This window comes from Petaurus breviceps, unplaced genomic scaffold, assembly GCF_028583685.1.
Source record: "Petaurus breviceps papuanus isolate PSGF00001 unplaced genomic scaffold, PetGlider_PUasm1.0 173, whole genome shotgun sequence".
Taxonomy (NCBI): Eukaryota; Metazoa; Chordata; class Mammalia; order Diprotodontia; family Petauridae; genus Petaurus; species Petaurus breviceps.
This window is the reverse complement of record NW_027185759.1, coordinates 18,486,331-18,507,402: the sequence shown is the minus strand read 5'-3', so window position 1 is coordinate 18,507,402 and position 21,072 is coordinate 18,486,331. Positions and strand designations below refer to the sequence as shown.

Below are 21,072 nucleotides of genomic sequence, written 5' to 3'. Positions count from 1 at the left end.
GTGCTCTATCCATGGAACCACCTAGCAGATTTACAACTGAAAGCCTTAGAAGTTAGCCAGTCCAATCCCTTCATTTTACAAATTAGGAACCTGAGACCTGAGGAAATTATGTTACTTGCCCAAGGTCACACAAGTACTAAGTTTCAGAACCAGGATTCAGACCCAGGTCCAGGGACTCCAAATTTGGCATACTTTGAAAGGCAGTAGTCCATACTGTCTGAGGCTTCCCGTGGTCCCCCAAATTCTTCATATTCATCCTTTCTTACAATGCAGTGACATTTCATCTAATTCAGGTACTAAAACTAATTTAGTCATTTCCTAACCTTTGGGTGTATATGGAACCTTTCGTTCTGTTTTTGATCTCCTTGGGATACATTTCCATTTCAGGGTCAAAGGGTATAGACAATTACAAGTAAAATTTAAAAGTTTAAAAAGTAGCATGATTCTTATCTACTGTTCAGGAGAGCTGGACCAATTTACAACTCAGCTTATGATTACAGAAGTTTTTAAAAAAGAAAAGAAAAGAATAGAAAAGGAAAGGAAAAGAAAAGAAAAGAAACAGGCTTCATTTCATCAATTAAAAAAATACAGGTTAAGGGTGTGGGCATTTTCCACATTTCTCATCTGTAAATAAGTATGCCTTAGAAAAGTTTATTGAAATTACTTTGGAAGAAATGGGCATTTTGTTAAGCAATGCAACTGGACTCCAGTGAGAAAGGACGGTCTGATGGGGACACTTCCATCAATAAGCATGGTCAGGAAGGCCTCCAGACTGGCCAGGTCCAGTGGATGGTCCCCAGCATTGCTTCAGAATTCTCTTTCAAAAACATTGTATTAAAAATGAAAAGGAAACAGTGGCTATTATTTCAAAGACAGAGCATTAATGATGAAGCAACCAGTGGATTGTGTTGGGATTTTTCCCCAAAGGAAACTGTTCAAATGAGCAGCATTGTCTGTCCATTGTCTCTTTGTTGACGTGGCCTGCCCGGGGCCAGTTACGCTGAGCCGTAGAAATCCTAGGTAGGAGGAGAGCTGTTCGATTTCGGAAAACAGGTGAATGCCCAGCTATTCCCGAGCCCTTTTTGTTGTTTTTGGTCTCCCTGTGGACAATGGCTCGACAAAGAAGCATTCCCTACAGAGCTGAGCTGCTTTGATGCCAACTCCCTGAAATATTTCTTCAGTGTATGGGATAGAAGAAACCTTTTGTGGCTCCAATAAATGAGGGATTTTAGGACCACAGAGCTGAAGAGAGCTCAAGTCCCAAAGTTTAAAGCAGTCTCTGGTAAATGCCACTAAAGCCGGCTATTCTTGAGACCTGTTTAATGTGGTCGTGGGCAGAGAGTATGCGAGTCATTTTGAAATCTTCGAGAAGGCTCCCAGAGTTGATATCCTACCTTGAAAATGATCAGAGAGAGCCTTGCTCTAAGGACAAGGTGATTGTTTTAGAAAACACTAAGGAAGTGGGAAGTCTTGGTCCTTTTCTCAAAAATAAACCTAGATGTTTTTGAGAGTTGGATGTTAAGAACACCTTGTAACTGGGAGGAATTTTTTCTTAATTTGAAAAAAGTGGGCAAAGGAAATCCTCATTATGAAGCCCATCCCAGTAGTCTTTTAGCCCCATTGATGGTGCAAATCTGGGGGAAGAAGAACACAAGGAGGAAAGGAACTGGGAATTAATTCAATTGTTCAATCTGATCCAATCCAATTCGACAAGCTTTATTAAGCCATTACTCGATGCAAGGGTCTGTTCCAGGCACTGGAGGACACAGAGAAGTAATTACAAAGGAATCCGAGGAAGGAGAAAGAACAATTTGGGAGGTCAATCAATCAGTCAGTCAACAAATATTATTAACCTTCTACTGAGGCCCAGCCTCATTTGACCTCACTGTCTGCATGGTACTTTTTGGGGGCTCACACCTGGGCTTTTAGTACAGGTTCAATAGTGGAATGAATTGAGGCTCTCTCATACCATTGTCCAGTTAATTAAAGATGTTTCACTTAGACTGAGCATAGAAAGGCTATTCAACCCAGCCATGCTTGGCTTAGGTAGGCATGGCCTACCTCATCTTCATCTAGAAATGCTTCTCTGGTTGGCAGGGCAGGTGTGGTGACTTAGCTTACTGGCATGTGCCAACGTCTGAAGGGCCCTGACTCCTACATTCATAGCACTGGGAAGCCATGTCCTTTCCCCCAGTTAGGAAGGGGGTGCATGGCTCTCTGGGCCACTCAAACTCCGGGGATATTTCATGTGACTTTCCTTCCTGTCTTCCAATGAGTTCGCCATGGGGAGTCCATTTAATGTTGGGAACCTCAGTCTAGTGCAGGAATGCCAATGGAGTGAATGAATTGTCCATCCATTTCCTCTGGCTCTTGCTACACAACTGGCTTTTTGTTTTCTGTATATATTTTTCTCTGATGATGCCTCTTGTGCCTCCTCTCCTGTGAAAATCCTCACTTATGACGTGCTGTGGCCGAGTTTTCCCAGTGTGCATTTCGCCATCGCTTTTAGGGGGACCCAGAACCTTCCATGCTCTGGGAACCCAAGTACCTCCCATGACTCTCAGTTACATTTCAGTTCTGTTGCTGGCTTCTATGGGAGAAGGATCCGGAGGAGGAGAAAAGCTAGGGCCAAAGCTGAGGGGGAAAGGAGTGTGGCCAAGGTGATTTAAAGGAGTTTGCTCTTAAAAAGAATGTCACACGGCCTTGGGGAGAAAAACTTGGCAGGGGAGAGTGAGGGAAGGTAGAAGGAGAACAGTTCCCAGGCTCAGATTGACTTCAGATTTCAGCAAGAGAATGTCCGGGAGAAGGATCAGGGGAGGAGGCAAGCTGGCCAGACTGAGAAGCTGGAGCCAGCTCTGACCCGCTGATTGGCTCAAGATTGATCGGTTTTCAGCATAAGCTTTTACAAAGCCTTGGAAATCAGCAAACACTACAAATTAGGGGTTGACTTATTACTTTGTTGACTGTCTGGACTTGAGAAAGTGATGGAGACAGCTTCCTTTTGGTCCTCACAACAACCCTGGGAGGGAGGTGTTATTATTATTCTCATTTTGCAGATGAGGACACGGAGGCAGGCAGAGATTAAATGATTTGCCAAGGGTCACGTAGCTAGGAAGTGTCTGAGGTGGGATTTGAACTCAGGTCTTCCTGACATGAGGTCCAGCACTACACCCCCTGTGTTGCCTAGTAGTTACCTGGCTCAAAAAAAAAATCCAGAAAGATCTTAGAGAAGCATTTGGGAGGTCAAGTCTGAATGTCCACCATTAGTTCAGAAAACAAGGCTGAGAATCTCAAGGCCCGTGGGGAGCTGGCGCTTCTTCCTGCGGCTGCTCTGAATGCCCAGTGTTTCCAGCATGCCAAGTGACCACGCTAAGGGGAGCCTGGTCTCCATCCTAGAAGGTGAGGTGAAGGGACTTGTGGGATCCTTCTCCACATCACCAGCATCTGGCCCAGTGAGAGGATCCTTCCTTAACAAAATGGACACGTAGGAAATAAAAAGATCTGAAATAACAAAGGAGAAAACTGACTCAGGGGGTTCATAGGATCATGGGTCAAAGCTGGAAGGGATGTCTGAGACCATTTGGTTGAATTCCCTGATTTTACAGAAGAGAAAACCACTGACTGGCCCAACATCACACAAGCAGTAAGTCAGGAAGTCTGCATTTGAACTCAGATCTTCTGACTGAACTCGGGACTTTCTGTGACACTATGTAGACACGAAGTCTCACTGACTTGAGCCTTTGATTGAGCAAAATCAGTGGAAAAATTAGTTTGGTCAAGAGACATCTGTAGGGGGACTCACTGGGAATCTTATAAACAGCATGCCAAATGTGGCCAGATAGCAATCCTGAAACTGTGGCCCAGCTTTGCTTTGGAGTAGTGATGCTCACACCATGGTTCACGATGACCTCCTTTGTGAGGAAGAATGTCTGAATGAGAACTGATGATGTGGGGGAGCAGTGAACCCTCTCTTCTCACACCAGAAAACCACACCCAACTTTGAGATACTCTGTGAGACTACATTCATTGAAACTACCATAATTCGTGGACAGCTAAGTGGTACAGTGAATAGAGTGCAGGGCCTGGAGTAAAAACAAAAACCTATGGTCAAATTTGGCTTCAGACACTTACTAGCTATGTGACTCTGGTCAAGTCACTTAACATGGTTTGCCTCAGTTTCCCCATCTGTAAAATGAAATGGAGAAGAAAATGGCAAATCTCTCCAGTATCTTTGCTGAGAAAACCCCAAATGGGGCCATGAAGAGTCAGAACAACTGAAATGATTGAACAACAACAAAAAATCCATAAGTTTACTTCTACTAGCCATTCCAAAGACACAGTTCAAAGGAAAGACATTTAATGAAACTGCATTAGGAAATGCAATAGAAATGCTAGCAACAGAAAACCAGCAATAGGGCATTTCTTTCCTATGCCTGGACTACCTGCACTACAAATGCACATGCCATCAGTCAGAGAACCGAACACACCTGAGATACGTTCATGGCGGGCTCTTCTCTCAGGGTCACTCCCTGGCCTTCCTGGCCGCTCCCTGTGGGCATGATTTCTCCTGGTCCTGCATGTCCCGCCATCTCTAGCAGGTGGCCCTCTGATCTTTGCTGCTATGTGGTCCCACTGGTTTTCCCTGGGCAATGCTGCATTGGTCTCATGGTCTCTGCTAGGCATTGGCCCCATCCACTGGACTCCTCCATGATTGCGCAGCTTTTCTCTGCTTCTAGCTTCGAATGCAGTCCTGAGCAGAGGTGCTACTTCTTTCCCATGACCATCCCTCTCTTAGCTTAGAGCCCCGAGGCTTAAATTTTAGCTCTGTAAAGGAAGTGGGCCCTCCACACACTCAGTGTCAGGAAAAACAACCTTTTGTTGATTTCTCTCCATTATGGAACAGAGATCTATCAATTCCAAGAACCTTGATGTGGTCAGATTTTTTCCCGCTACAAGCAGAATTTACTACCAACAAGCTCTTTTGGGACACAGAACAGCCATCTAGCTAAGTAAAAACTCCCCTTTCTACTCACCAGGGGCGAAGCTTCTGCCTTAGCACCAGATTTAGGGTTAGAAAGCCCCTTAAAAACTCCCATAAGGAGACCCTTGTCCTTTGCCCATTTCAAGAGGTTCTAAGTAGATGTTTAACCACCTTTATTCCCATTTCCATTGTTGCAGTCACAGGAAATATTGTTTTTCTGGTTCTGCTTCAGTCTCTGTCAGTCCACACATCTTTCCATACATCTCAGTTCTACCTCTTCTCATTTCTTATGGAACAATGGGATTTACTCCATTCTACTCACATCCCATAATCTGTTTAGTCATTCCCCGGTCCACGGGCATTCCCTTTGTTTCTAGGTTTTTGCTATGACTATTTACTTTCCTCCCACCATCTTCTAAAGCTTCAAACAGCAAATGAAGGAACACTTAGTGCAGTGAGATGAATGCTGGCTTTGGGATCAGGGAACACTTTGGCTTGAATCCTGGCTCTGGTCCCCATCACCCTTGTAGTCCTGGTAAAGTCTTCTACCATCTCTAAGGTCCCTTCCCCAGCCCTTAATCCTAAACCCTACATCTATGGTTCTGCTACCTGAACTTTCATGATGAGGGAGGGCTCGGCTTGGGTTCTCAAAAACAAGGGCAGTGCCCACCTTACAGAAGTCTGCTGACGACAGGTCTATGGAATAGATCTGACCCTAAGGAGCGTAGCAAGTCTCCTTTAAGGGGATGTTGGCCGACAGTAAACCAACCGCTTACACACTCCTGTTCTATAGCAGCAACAAAAGATTTTGATTTCCAGGGCTTTTGACTGATAACCTTTCATTTGGACTCAAATTTAATTACCATATTAAAAACATTGGAAAGGAAATAATAAAAAATCCACGCAGTATTTAAGTAATAGCTTTAATAATGATTCGATAATTCATAAACTAGGTTTCCTAAGAAACAGAAGTCTTCCAGGAAAGATGTATGGGACTAAATACTTAGTACAGTATTAGTGTAATTAATGATAGTATGGAGCTCATTATTCAAAGCAAAATCATTATTCTCTCTTATTTCAAAATGTAAACTGTAGTTTTTTGCTCGCTTTTTCAATTTATTTATTTATTCAAGTAAACATGTATTAAGGGTGTTCTATGCACAATCAATTAATACTTATTTGCTAAGTGCCTATTATGGGCCAGGCACCGTTCTAGGCCCTGGGGATACAGAGACAAAAAAAGTGGCTGACATTTCCATAAATAAGCACATACAGAAGAATATAAGGTAGTTGCGGGGCGGGGGGGGGGGCACCAGCAGTTGGGGAAAGGCTTTACCTAGAAGGGAGGATTTGAAAGATGTGAGAGCCGCTATTAGATGGAGGTGAAAGGTCAGAGTGTTCCAGATTGAGGGGTCAAACAGCACAAAGGGACATGGAATGTCTTCTAGGAGGAAAGGTGAGAAGGTCATTTTAACTCAACTGTAGAAGGAGGGAAACGAAATACTGTATAATAAAGTTGGGAAAAGGTTAGAATAGGCTGTGAAGGGCTTTAAAAGCCAGAGAGGAATTCAGATATGTTTCTAGAGGAAACCAGAAGCCACTACAGCTTATTAGGTACATGAGTGACATGGCCAGAGCTGCTACTGTGTGGACGACAGATTAGCATGGAGTTTGGGCAAGAGATACTGAGGGTATGAACTAAGGCAGCATCTGTATTAGTAGCAAAACAAGGTCCCATAGGAATAGTGTGGATAAAAATCACAAGGTCTAGCAACTGATTAAAGATATGAATTGAGGAGATGAGAACTATGCCAAGGTTACAAACATTGGAAGAATGGAAGAATGCTGTTACCCACAACAGAAATAAGAAAGTTTGGAAGAGGCCTGGCTTTAGGGAGATGGGTGTGAGATCTGTGTGTCACATACTGAGTCTGAGATGTGTCCAATAATCAAATGGTGGCACTGAACCAGCAGTCAGAAGAGAGACTGGGGCTTGCCATTTGTAAGGGAAGCTGATGAGTTCACCAAGAGGACCTCAAAAATATAAAAAGCAGATTGTTGAAAGAAAAGAGAAGAGGGACCAGGACAAAGCCACTGGGAACATCCACAATTAGGGGATATGATAAGGATGAACTAGCAAAGAAGGCTGAAAAGGAGAGGTCACACAGGGAGAAGGAGAACAGAAGAGAATTCCAGAGAGAACCTAGAGAAGACAGCATGCCCAGAAGGAGAAGTCAAGAAGGACAAAAACCAAGAAAAGGCAGTGAAGGGAGAGCTGATACTTCAGGGGAGTGATCAGGTCACAAGTCAGAGGGCAAGATGTCAAGGGGGAAGAAGAGAAGAAGCAGAAGGAATGAGTGAAAAGAGGTTTTTTTTTTTCCCTAATCATTTGGCTGAGAAAGGAGAAGAGATCTAAGGAAGTTGATATGGTAGAGAATAATGAAGTGGGTTTTGTTCTTGCTCTGAAGGATAAGGAGTCCTTGGCAATATCTATAGACATCAGGGTAGAAATCAATAAAAAGGGAAACTGAAGATTTGAGATTGGGATGGTTGGGAAGACGGGATCCAGGGCTCATGTAGAAGAGTTAGTGTTGGCAAGGGGAAGGGTCACCTCATCATCCTTCTTGACTTTTCTGATGCAATGGACACTCATTTATCCTCTGCTCCTGGATACATTCTCTTCTCTGGGTTTTATGTGGCTCCACTCATCAGAGACTGGAGGAAAGGAAGAGAGAGTAGGAGATGGTGGTTAAGTATTCTTCAATCAAGAAAAGAGGAGAACACAGAGCTCATGATGAATGGCCCCAATTTTCTCTGTAGAGTAAGAGGTGAGAACCTAAGCTGAGGGGGAAGAGGGAGGTGTGGGAGATGAGGAGAGAAGTGGTTTGGAATAGCTTCTGTGGGGAATATGACAGGGACTCAGTGAGGGAGGTTAACGATCACACAGCTTCCTTCAGGTTGGCTGAACAGCTTATGAGCCAAGAAGGAAGATGGTGAACACGGATCAAGGAATTGAGTTTGGCAAGAGATGAGCAGCAATGGGACAAGAATTTGAGAGTTGGACAGGATGGAGTTAATTGGTTAATTATTTAGGGGCAAGGTTGGGAAGGAAGAAAAAACTTAGAGGAGAGATAATGGCCTGAGAATGTACTAAGGGGTGGAGAGATTGGAGATCCCCATGAGGATGGAGACCATGTTTAAGAGGGGCTAAGGCAGAGGGAGAGATGGAATGATGTGAGATTCAGATCAGATACAGAAAGGTCAGAGGTTTTCAGTAAGGAAGGGGAACACTTATGGGTGATGGTGAGAGCAGGTCATTGGGTCTGAGGATATCAGGGACCTGGGAGGTCAGGGCATTGGAGGCATCAACATGAAAGCTTATGTCTCCTAATATGAGGGAAGAAATGAGGAAGGAGAGGAAGATTATGAGCCTGTGCTGAGTTTCTTGAGAAAGGAGACAGAATGACCAGGGAGCTGGCGGACAACAACCACCATGATCTGTACAGGGTGAAAAAATTTAATAGAGTGAACTTTAGTGGAGAAGAGGTTGCTGAGTGAGGATGACAATGGAAGAGTCTAGAAGCTGTGGGAGGGGGGAGCAAGGACTCTCTCCAGGGTTAGTGTGTGTGTGTGTGTGTGTGTGTGTGTGTGTGTATGTGTGTGACTGGTGGAGTGGCAAGGGAAGGCACAGCCACTGATAGAGAGGATGGTCAGGGATGCTGGGTCATCTGGAGGAAGCCAGGTCTTGGTCAGTGCAAGTAGATAAAAAAAGAAGAAATTAAGAAGCATGGAATGAAGGAAAGTTTTATCATTATGGTCGAGGAATTTCTGAGAGCACAGTGGGAAGCGTAGGTAGAGTTGAAATAGGTTAAGAGTAAGGTAGGGATGAAAAAGATCAAGTTGGGGAACAAGAGGCACCATTTTGGAGGGTAATTTACTCTTTTTTAAAAAATGTTTTTTATTTATTATGCTGAAGTTAACAAAAAGAGTATTTCCTTATATACAACAGAACATTTAAAGATAATTATACATGAAACCAAGGCTCTACATTTTAGTGAAGTTTTTAAAGTATTTACAAAATTCCACATAATCATTTCAAAACTTGTCCTTCTTGTCTGTGGTTCCTTCTGAACTGTCTTCTGTTGTCTGAATTTTTTTAATGTTTATTTTTATTTTTTCCAATTTATTTTTTGATTTTTAGTTTTCAACATTCATTTCCACAAGATTTTGAGTTACAAATTTTCTCTCCATCTTTCCCCTACCCCCACCTCAAGATAGTGAGCCTACTGAATACCCCATCCCCCAATCTGTTCTCTCCTATATCCTCCCCCAACTTTCTAGTAGGGCAGGATGGATTTCTATACCTCAGTGCCTGTATATCCTATTTCCCAGTTGCATGTCAAAATAACTTTTTTAAACATTTGTTTTTAAAACTTTGATTTCCAGATTCTTTCCCTTCTTCCCTCCTTACTGTAATAGTAATAGAATATAAAGATCCCCCTGTATTGGCTTGGTTTTCAAACTGATTGCGTTAAAACCCAGAGCTTGTGAATCCCACTTGTGGGATGGACTTGTTGATGTGAAAAGAGAGGGCTGAACTGGGAGGAGCTGGTGATGTAAATTTAGAGAGACACAAGAAAAGAAAGAGGCAGAAGAACTTTTTGGAAGCAGCATCTTGGAGGCAGAGAGAGACTGAGAGGATTGCTAAGGGCCACTTTGAATTGCCCAGGACTTTTGAGAGCTGCCAAGTACTGAGGAGACATGGCTGTTATGCTGGTACTTTGTTTTGATGTTGTTTTGTCAGATTTGTCCACTGGTGAAGGACAGTCCTGTTATTGCAGAGGTCTTGGAACCTTGCTATTGGTTCAGAAGCCCTGAAGAAGGATTTTCTTGTTGTATGTTTACAGAATCCTGGAAGAGGGTTTTGCTAATGTTTTCAAGGGTCCTAGGACTGTTCTGCAGACAGAGAATGAATTAATGAAGACACTGGCAATGTATCTTGTGGCCTTGCTAAGCTTTGTCTCCCCAGGAACAAAGATTGCTGAGAACTTGCCTCGTGTCAAGATGAAGAAAAGACCTCTCTTTGGGTATTAAAAGCTGTGCTTAAGCTTGTTGTAACTCTGGGGTAGATTCAATTGTGATCCAAGAGTGGGGAACTTTTGACCTTTTTGTGTTCTGTGATTGAACAAATGAATGTACTTTACTTATGATTGGAAACTAATCTCCATTTGAGAAGAGGGGCTTTGTGATGGACTAAATGAATGTACAGCCTAGAGGTGGAGTAGTATTTAGAAGAGGGACTTTGTGACTGATTAAATGAATGTAATATCCAGGAGTGGGGTAGTACTTGGAGATTATTGAATGCTGCATTTTGAATTATGCTATATGTTGATTCTCTCTGTTCTTAATTTAATCACTGAATAAAATGGAGAGCACCTATGCTGGTATTTTGAACCTTGGGAAGTTGCCTTTGCTTGGTATTACACTTACCCACCCCCAATGGGAGGACATGCAATTCAAAATAGGTTGTACATGTGTAGTTACACAAAACGTTTCCATAGTAGTTATATTGTGAAAGACTAACTATATTTCCCTCCATCTTGTCCCACCCCACACTTACTCTATTTTCTCCTTTGACCCTGTTGGTTTTCAAAAGGGTTTGCTTCTGACCACCCTCTCCTCCAATATGCCCTCCCTTCTATCATCCCCCCTCTTATCCCCTTCCCCCCTATTTTCCTGTAGGGTAAGATGCCCAATTGAGTGTGTATGTTATTCCCTCCTTAAGCCAAATTCAATGAGAATAAGGTTGTCCCATTCCCTTTCACCTTCCTGGTCTTTCCCTCCATTTTAACAGTTTCCTACTGCCTCTTTTATATGAGATAATTTACCCTATTCTATCCCTTCCTTTCTTCTTCTCCCATTACATTCTTCTCTCACCTCTTAATTTTACTTTTTAGATATAATCCCTTCATATTCAACTGAACCTGTGCCCTCTGTCTATGTATACATGTACACACATATACACATACTCACATATATTTATACACATATACATCCTCCTATATATACATACATACATATATATATATTTACATATATATTCACTTCAACTATCCTCATACTGAGAAAAGTCTCATGAGTTACAATTGTAATTTTCCCATGTAGGAATGTAAATAATTCAACTTTAATAAGCTCCTTATGATTTCTTTTTCCTGTTTACCTTCTCATGCCTCTCTTGTATTTGAAAGTCAAATTTCCTGTTCAACTCTGGTTTTTTCATCAAGAATGCTCGAAAGTCCTCTATTACATTGAATTACCATGGTTTCCACTGAAGCATTATACTCAATTCTGCTGGGTAGGTGATTCTTAATTTTAATCCTAGCTCCTTTGACATCTGGAATATCATATTCCAAGCTCTTTGATTCCTTAATGTAGAAGCTGCTAGATCTTGTGTCATCCTGATTGTGTTTCCACAATACTCAAATTGTTTCTTCCTGACAGCTTGTAATATTTAAATAATAAAATACCCTCTGAATGGTCACTTGGTCCCCCTATGATCTGCAGGCCAGGAGCTCCAGAGGCAGCCACATCTCACCCAGGGGGCAGGGACTGGATTGCACTCTTCTCTCACCCAGTTCCAGCAGAGTTCCCTACTGACCTTTTACTTTCTCTTTGCCCTTTATGGTTTGAGAAGTCTGGAAACCACCCCAGGTGCTGGTGATTCACTCTCCTGAAGTCTGCTCTGGCTGGTCTGGGCCACTGGTTGGGGACACCCCAGGCTTGGCGTGGCTCATGCGGGACTGGGCTCAGCTCCCAGCTTGGTGCATAGACCCTTCCTGTTGGCCTGCCAGGCTCCCTTCAGTGGGAGATTTGTTTCTCTCTGTCACTTTATGAGTTCTGTAGCTCTCAAATTTGTTCAGAGTCATATTTTATAGGTTTATTGGATTGGTTGGAGCAGGAGCTCAAGCCAAGTTCCTGCTTTTACTCCACCATCTATGGGAGTAATTTACTCTTGCATAACTGATGATTAAGTAGCATAGGGATAGGGAGAGTAACAGGTGTTAGCAGTATGCTAATCATAAGAAGGGTAATGAGGGGCAATGGATTGGAGTGCTCAGTCTGGGAGTGGGGCTGGGTGCAGCTGCAGGATAATAGCCAGGAACAGCATGGTTGGGGACTGGGCAGGGCACTAAGTTTTCCCCACTGGCTCCTCTGGGTTGAGGTGAGGGCAGCAGTGTTTTATGGGCCCAGGCGATTGCCAGAATTATGGAGGCATGGGTATTGGATTTCCAGAGGACCTGAGTTCAAATCTTAGCTCTGTCACTGAGTACCTGGGTGACCTTGGGAATCTCATTTCCCTTTTCTAGACCTCAGTTTCCTCATCTGTGAAATGGGGAGGGGGGTGGCTTTGATGATCTCCAAGGACCCTTCTGAGTCTCTGATCCTTCTAAGATACAGTCCCAGCCCTTGAGGAACTTATAGTCTAGCAGAAGTATAGTCAACCCGTAAATGACTTGAACTCTAGAGGCAGCGGCTTCTTCCAGAGTTACTGGAGGACATGCTGACAGTGTATGTTCCTTTACCAGGAGAAAGAAGAGGGTTTGTAGCTGCTGTTAATTTGGGGGGATAGAACTGAGATGTGGGGCTCCATTAAGGAATAAACTCATTACCAGAGCTCTCCAGTGATAAAGCACCAGCATCTTGCGCAGGGTGATGTCTCTAATTGCTCAGACCTTTTCAGGCTCTGTGTCTGCATGAGTTATGGTTCTTTTGTGCAGATAAAAAGGCATCTGCAGGAAATCACTCCGATGCTATAAGGACTGTCAGTCTGGAGGGCATCGCCAGTGAGATTAATGATGTCTGCCTTCATATAAGAAAATTTTGCATAACTGAGATTATGGATTCTGCAGAAACCTGCCAACTCTCATTTCTTTGGAGTAAATATTATTTTTAATTAAAGTCTTAAGGTATGTTATTCTTGAACTAATGAGATCCACAGTGATTTCCATTGGGGATTAATTTATCTCCTCAATTCTTCATCATTTGGGTGGTGTGGCTGATTCCATCTAATTTGCGGCTGTCAGCAGGCTGATCTGACTCCACAGGGAGTGATGTGGGTAGCCTGTCTGTCACCAGGCCCTTTATGGGGCATAGAGCTAATGGTCATTCCAAGTGAAGTGCTACTGGGGCAGAGCGCTGAACTTGGAATCATGAGAGATCTGGGTTCAAACCCTGCCTCCAGTATTTACTAGTGGTGTGATTTAAACTCTCTTGGCCCTTATTTGTTCATCTGTAAAATGGGGATAACACACCTTGTAAAACCTAGTTCCCAGGGTTGTAGGATTGGAAACTGAGAACTGTAAGGGACCTTAGGGGTCATATAGATCAACATTCTCATTTTACATATAATGAAATGAAGGCCCCAGAGAGAAGAAGTGAATTGACTGATGGCACAGAATCAGGATTCGAACCCAGGCCTAGCCTTCTTCCCAATGTATGTAAATATATATTTAGTGGTTGAAAACACAAAGCCTTACACAAATATCAGTTATTAATCTTATTGCTGTTGTGTTAGTGGCTGGTAGGTCTGTTTGGCGGAGCTCCACCTAGTGTCTGATTTGTCCACTTAGAGAGACCCTTCAGGACAAGATGGCAGTGGGAACCCTCACCAGCAAGCCCCTGTAATGTCAGGAAGGACATCGTTGAGGACCAGCACTGCTGACTCTTCACACAATGATCCTTACTGTATCCAAAGCTGGTCTGCCATAACTGAACAGACCTGGGAGCAAAGGCCAAGCTGGGGAACACACAGTGGGTTGTACCAACTGTCAGGGTCTTGGTTCCTGTAATTCTAGGACAAGGAAAAGCAGAAACCTTGGCAAAGTCTTGCTTTTAATTATTGTACTAAACATTTCCTTTGGTAGAAAACCTTGTTGAGATCCAGCTTATGGTAGCAGTGTTGGGCTTGCAGTCCAGAAGATCTGGGTTTACAACCTGCCTCTCACACATACACCCTGAGTGATCCTGAACAGGTCATTTACCACCTGAGGTGGCTCAGTGGAGAGCACTGGGCCTGAAGTCAGAAAGATTGGAGTTCAAATCCAGCCTCAGACACTCACTAGCTGTGTGACCCTGGGCAAGTCACAACCTCCATCTGCCTCAGTTTTCTCAACTGGAAAATGAGGCTGATAATAGCACTGACCTCCCAGGGTTGTTGTGAGGATCAAATGACATCAATATTTGTAGAGTACTTAGCACAGTGCATGTCTGGTGCATAGTAGGTCTTTAATAAATGCTTATTCCATTCTCACTCCACTTAGGGCTTCAAACAGTTCTCTAAAACTGCCAATTAAAGGCCAGCTGCTGCTTTGCAGGAGTGGAGAAGGACTCCACACTGGAAGTTCCTCTATACTGATGGAAATGGCAGATTCAGGCCAAACAGTAGCAAAAGCCTTGTTCCCTAAAGGGCAGCTTTTTCACAGATTTGGGGTTACTGTCAGCAGGACCCTTTCCCCATGTACCCAGTAATTACCAATGTACAGACCTTGTTATCTGCTAGCACTGATTGAGAACTTACTACATGCCCAGCACGGGCATCAGTCAACATGTATTTATTGAGTGCCTCCTATGTTGTCACCAAGCATTTATTAAGCACTTACTGAACGTGTTAGGTACTGTGCCAAGCCCTGGCGATACTAAAAAAGGCTGGAACAGCCCCGGCTTCGGAGGGGTTCCGAGTAAAGGGGAGACACAAGCAAACAGCCCAAGCCACAGACTGGGCAGCTGGAAAGGATCTCGGCGGCGGGACGGGGATGGAAGGCTGCGCAAGACTTCCAGTAGCACGCGGGACTTCTGTTGGGGTCTGAAGGAAGCCAGGGAAGCTGGGCGGAGGGAGATGGAGGAGAGCTGCAGGCATGGGGGCGAGGGGGCCAGAGAACACCTCCGGAGGTGGGAGATGGAGGGTGGGTGTGGAGGACTGAGGACGGGGAGGAGAAGGCAGGAGCCCGGGAGGTGGGAAGGCTGGACAGGGCATACACAGAGAGAAAAGGGAAATGCTCCCCACTGGCAAAGAGCTCAGGTCCTAACGGGGGAGACACACCGAGCAGCAGCAGAAGGTGCAGACACAGAGCCACAAAGCACGTCCTTAAGCAACAACAGCCTACTATGGGAGTGAGGACCCGGCGCGCAGTCCCGAGCTTTTGGACCGCGGTAAGTCACACGCATCAGCGCGTTTCTAAAACTCGGTGTCAGCTGTGCAAGCTCGAGCCCAGGGAAGCGATATCCTGGTAAGCGTGAATGCCCCGTGGCGCGGCGTGGTTGGGTGTGACGATGCACGTTTATTTGGGAATGCTTCTGAAACAGAAGCCTGGAGCCTCTCCTTCTCTCCTTGATGACTTAAAGGAAGTCGCCCAATGGGCGTCAGCAATTCACCAAGCGGGGGCCGCCTCTGAGCCCCCACCCCTGCTGCCACCCCGGCCAGTCATTCCCCAGGACGCCAGTCCGGCCGTGGGCATCTTGGCACTTGCCCTGCTGCCTCTTCTCCATCCCTTGTTCTTGGGACAATAACGAAATCTGTAGTCACATTTTGTTGTTGTTAACTAGGGGTATAGACAGATTTCCCCTCGGGTCCCCTGGACAATCCTCATGCCTTCCTAGACACAGCCTCTTCTTTCCGCCTCTCCTCCCCGCAACCCACCCCCCCCCCCCCCCCCCCCCCCCCCCCCCCCCCCCCCCATAGGTGTTTTGTCCCATAATTTTCCTCCCCTCCCTCGTCTCTCTCTCCCTCTTTCTGTCTCTAGGTCTCTGTCTTTCTCCCAGCCTCCCTCCTTCCCGCTGGCTTGTTTTCCTTAGCACTCTCTAGTTGCTCTGAGGGCTGAGAGTCTTAATAAAATTCCTGGCCTTTTTGGCCATCCCAGGAGCTCCAATGAAGCCCTGTCAGATGAAAAGTACTGTTATTGTTCCCTCCTGCCTTCCTAGAGATAGATACTCTGAGTGTGTGTTTTCCGTATGCGACATCTGGTCTCTATTTGTGTGTGCCTGTGTATATTTCTAAGTATAAATATATACAGAGACATCTATGTGTGCGGCTATCGCCCTGTCCAGGGAAGACCAGCACCTCTGGTGTGAGGGCTGCTTTCCACTTTTGGCGTCTGCCTGATTCACCCAACTCTCACCTGTGGCTCTCAGAAACTGTAGCAGGCACAGTGGCCACACCCCCAGTAAATCACTTCATGGATGGGCTAACCCAGGTAGAGGGTGACCAATGGGCCTCCAACTCATCAGTGAGTCAGGGGATGTCTACCCCAAGCATGGGAAGACTTTACCCAGTGGAATGGGCAGATGAGAGCAGTGGGGCACTTAGAGCTTGGTTAGATATCAATGACATTTGACAGAGGCCATTCACCATATTGTGGACCATCACTAGTCATCCTGACTTTGTCCTGCCACTGGACTTGGATGACTCTGGAAGAGATTGAGGTCGATAACTTTGTGCACCTTTACCTCACTTAAATTCAATTTATGTGTGAGTCAAAAGACATCACCCATAACATTTTGCCATTTTTATGTCCCTCAAAGACCTGTGGCAATGGGCAAGTGATGAAGCAGCAGGTGTGGATACGCTGGGAGCTGGAGTCACAACCCTGCCCACAGGCAGCCCAAGTCACTGGGCTGTCTTCTCACTGGAATCAGCAGGGGGATTCAGCGGCCCTCTGGATGTCTGATCGGTCTTTTTAAAGAAGCATACTGCTCACCTCCTGGTGTGAGGAAGGGGTTATGTGTGCCCAATTGGTGGTAGCGCCTTCAGAACATGTATTGGTCTGATGAGTCAGTCACAGACACACTGTATCCTGACCCAACATAGTGATGTCATTTTGATCCTCTCTGAGAATGAACCAACCAACCAACCAATCCTTTATCTCTCTTTCTCCTCTCTCCAATGAACCAGTGGCATTCATCTCTCTTATATATGTGTCTTTGCATCTGACTATGGTGTGTGTGTGTGGTTTATGACTGAAAGTTTTTCAACCCAAGTTTCTCATGCAAAATAGGTATCTTATGGAAATACTCTGCATTTTGATGAATAACGTTGAGCATGTGTGACTTTAATTCAACATTTTTCCAATACAATAAACAGATCTATTTTTATTCTGTATGACAGGTATACTCCTATTTTCAAAGAAAGACTTCCTTGAGTAGGATTTGTATGCAAAGATAAAAATGAAGGAGGCCTTGCCCTCTGGGGGCTTATGTGATATTGGAGATAAGTGCATATAAAATAGATATAGATAGAAGGTGGTTTTGTGGGGGGAGACATAAGAGCTGGCACAGGAGCAGAGCTCTGAAGGAAGTTCCAAAAGGCGGAGGGGAGGAAGGTGTGGAATTGCATTCCAGTTGCAGGGGATAGCCTCTGCCAAGGCACAGAGAGGAAAATAAGATTTTGTGCATGAGAAATCACAGGAATGTCGGTCTGGCCAGATTCTAGAATGTAAGGAGAGTCCTATATATGAAGGGTAAAAAGGTAGGATGTGGTCAGGTGCCAAATAAGAGTTTGTAGTTGATTCTAGAAGCAATGGGGGAGCTGCTGGTGTTTACTGAGCAGATAAGGGACACTGTTAGACTTGTGCCTTAAGAAGATCATTTTAGCAGCTATGTGGAGAATCCCCTGGAGAATGGAAAGACTAGAATCAGGGAGACCATTTCAGAGACTATTTCAGACATCCAGGAAAGAGGTGATACAGATCTTAAGCAGGGGGGTGGCCCTCTGAGGGGAAAGATGGGTTTAAGAAATGTTGTGAGAGGTAGATTCAACAAGACTCCCAAACTGAAGTGGGAGGCAGTGCCTGATGATTTGGTGTGATGTGCCCACTGAGACTTAGAAGCCCAAATGCCTTTGTTAATTTAGCTAAGCAGCTGGTACTGTGTCTGTGGGGGGCATCTCTGTTACATGGAAGTCTAGGCTTTGGTTTCTTGGTTGGGTAGCTTATGTTCTGAAATGGAAAGAGTATTGTGTTGGGAATCAGGATGTCTAGATTCAAAGTTTTCCACTAACTAGCTATCTAGTCCTGGGCTAATCACATCACCTCTACTGCCCCAGTTTTCTCATGTGAAAGATGAGGCTCCTAAAGGTCCATCCACTGCCAATGTGCTGTGATTTAAATTATTCGTGTGTTTCCCTGGGGTCACTTAAACTCCACTGGTTCCCATTGCTCCTCAGCCATCACCCAGGCCGTTGCTAGTCATGTGAGAGTGATTTTCTCAAACTGTGTCAAATTCAAAGGGATCTTCTTTGTAATCAAGCTATTTTCCTGTGGTTGCATAGTGATTTAATCCTCTTCTCCAATCATTAAATGGTTTCCCTTGATATAATCTCCCCAGTTTGCATGCAAATAAGTTGAAGAAACTAATTGATGCTATCTTATCAATTTGCTCACCATCCTACTTATTTGAAAGTTTGTTGAACCATCAACTTTAGTGGAAATTAGTGACAAACACTGTTTTAACTTACTGCTGCTTTTCCAACCACATGGCATTCCATTGGCCTTTATATCTGTGCACAGGCTTGCCCTCACCCATACCTGGAAAGCACTCCCTCCTCCTTTCCAGTCTTGCTAGATCTCTTCCCTCCTTGTCCATGATGCTTTTAGTGATCTCCCTGCCCCCCCCACCCGTCACTGCTCCAACTGAAATGACTATATATATATGTATGTATATAAATACACATATATACCTACATACATGCACCCGTGTATATAAACATGCACATACGTTTATATAGAGGTTAGATATATGTTCATGGTTGGGCCATGCCATTAAAACAATGGTTTGGTTTGTGTGGCACAAACAAATATCTCTTCTGGTATCTGCCCAATCCCACTCCAGAAGAGATGGTGATTGGGAGAAGTGACGGAGCCAGCCACAAGAAGCCGGGAACTTGTTCCTTTCCCTTGGTTTCCTCACCTTGGGCTTCCCCACACCTCAAATACTGGTAGCTCAGGGGTCTCATACTTTGGAGGCCAGGGATCAACACGACTCTACTCAAGCAGCTTAACTCTCTCCCCACACTAGCTGCTTACACAAAAGAACACCTTGAATAGGGAATCGGAGTAAACCCATTATCTAGGCAAAGAGTAAACACATAAGGATTAAAACAGACCAAGAAAATGCCCAGGAGTAAATGGGCTCTTCCGCCCAGAGAGCAACGAGTCCTCAGTTCAGACAGAGAATGAAATCTGCTTTTAGCACATGTAGGGTTGTGAGTACTTGAAGCCAAGGGACCTGAATGATGGAATTCACTGGGTGTGTCCACTGCTCCAGGGCTCCTGTAGCCTTTCCAGTTCAGTTTTCTCTCAGGTGACAGGTCCCCTGCATGTGAACCACACAGCTTTGCAGAACTGCTCCTCAACCCCCTCCCCCCCCCCCCCCCCCCCCCGCCTCCAGCGGGGCCAAAGGGGTTCTGTTCATACGTGTTGTTTTTTCAGTCACGGAATCAGTGCAAAGGGACTCTGGCATCTACTTCAACTCGTGAAGGTAAGTGCCTTGAAGGTAGGGTCTATTGTTTCTGTCTTCATATACCTAGCACCTAGGACAGTGCTTGGCACAGAGAAAGTGCTTAAATAAATATAAATATAGAAATAAAAATAATAAATATTAATTATTAAATGTATAATTAATAAATATAAAAAACAAATAACTGAAAATAATAAACACCGATATAAATACATAAATAAAGCCAGACTTCAGAGGTAGGCTTTATAAAGCCTAGTACCTGAGCTTATGTGGTTGATGCCGATGTCCCCAGACACCTGAGAAATGGGTATATTTTATCAGTTGGAACAAATAAATACTGAGAAAAATAGATATGATCTGATAATAGAAGATGAATACTTTAGTACCAGGTTCTCAAAGTGTGGGCAGTGCCACAGCAGCATGCTACATATTCCTGCAAGCTGTGCTGTGAATTGTCTAAAATACACGCACTTATGCACATAGGTCTCCCAATAGGGAACCCTGATCCCTCAAAGAGAAAAATAATATAATACTGAGAGTGAAAAGACTTTGAGAACCACTAGTTAACTATTGCTTTTCTGTCCAAATTTGAATATTATTGAATTTTAAGATTTGAATCAGTTAGCCCAACTGAGAACCAAATCTTAGGCCTATACTTCACAGCCCGAATGAAAACATACCTTGTATCAATGGTAACTTTGTCATGAGACCATCAAGGATCATGGTTTCCCTCTCAGATCAAATATCATTCCTTTGCTTGTGGAAACAATAAGACTAGTTTTTCAACCCACAAAAATCGGAGAAAGGGGAAATGCATTAAGGGTCTGTATTGCATGTATCTAAGGATGTCCAAGTCTGAAAATGTCTTTCAAGAGGAAAACACTTTTTAAGAGGTCTAATTGAAAGCATAGAGGATGTAATTGTTTGTTAGAGCAGAAAACTTAAAATAGACAGGTCAGGAACTCTTCCCCAGTTGGCTTCAGCGATGCTTTCTCATTCTTGGAAGGAAACCAGGAGAGAGGGAATAAAGACAGCAATTCAAGTGCCCCAAATAGAATTCGAGTTTCCACTCCAATTTTCCATGCCATGATGAAATCCATGTATGTGTAAATCTGCCACCTACTAGTCTTAGGAAGCTAATGATACAGGGTGAGCCAAAAGACTCTGTTACACCTCCCTCCCCTCCCCCCACCAAAGAGCCCAGGTGACCTTTCATAAAGTAGGTCCATGAGTGTTAATGTGAAAAGTGGCTTGTCTTCAGAGGCTTGGGTAGGACCAAAACTGGACAAGGCTCTGACAATACACATGGTGGACTGGAGTGCACAGAGACTTCCAGGGTGTATGGGGTGTTCAAGCAGGACTAGCGCCTCCGGTGCAAGGACTTGCCAAGCCCTTTTTAGGGCTGCTCATTCCCCTCTGGTGTGCACAGGATTTACCCAGCTCTCACCCCTGGCTCCAAGACATTGTAGTATGAGCAGCAGCCGCAAGTGACAAACTGCTTTGGCAGACAGGCTAAATCAGGCTGAGGGTGGCGGAGGGGTCTCAAGTCCATTGGTGAGCTGGGGGGGGGGGGTGTATACCCC

General features: G+C 44.5%; 1 protein-coding gene across 2 annotated transcripts in view; it reads right to left on the bottom strand.

Annotated features, from left to right (window-relative positions):
• Nucleotides 1-14,496, bottom strand: part of MLF1 (myeloid leukemia factor 1) — a 68,367-nt gene extending 53,871 nt beyond the window's left edge. For both annotated transcript variants that reach the window (XM_069083466.1, XM_069083467.1), the window contains exon 1: nt 14,493-14,496. The gene's annotated coding sequence lies outside the window, so the exon portion shown is untranslated. The remainder of the gene's footprint in view (nt 1-14,492) is intronic.
• Between the last annotated feature and the right edge of the window lie 6,576 nt (nt 14,497-21,072).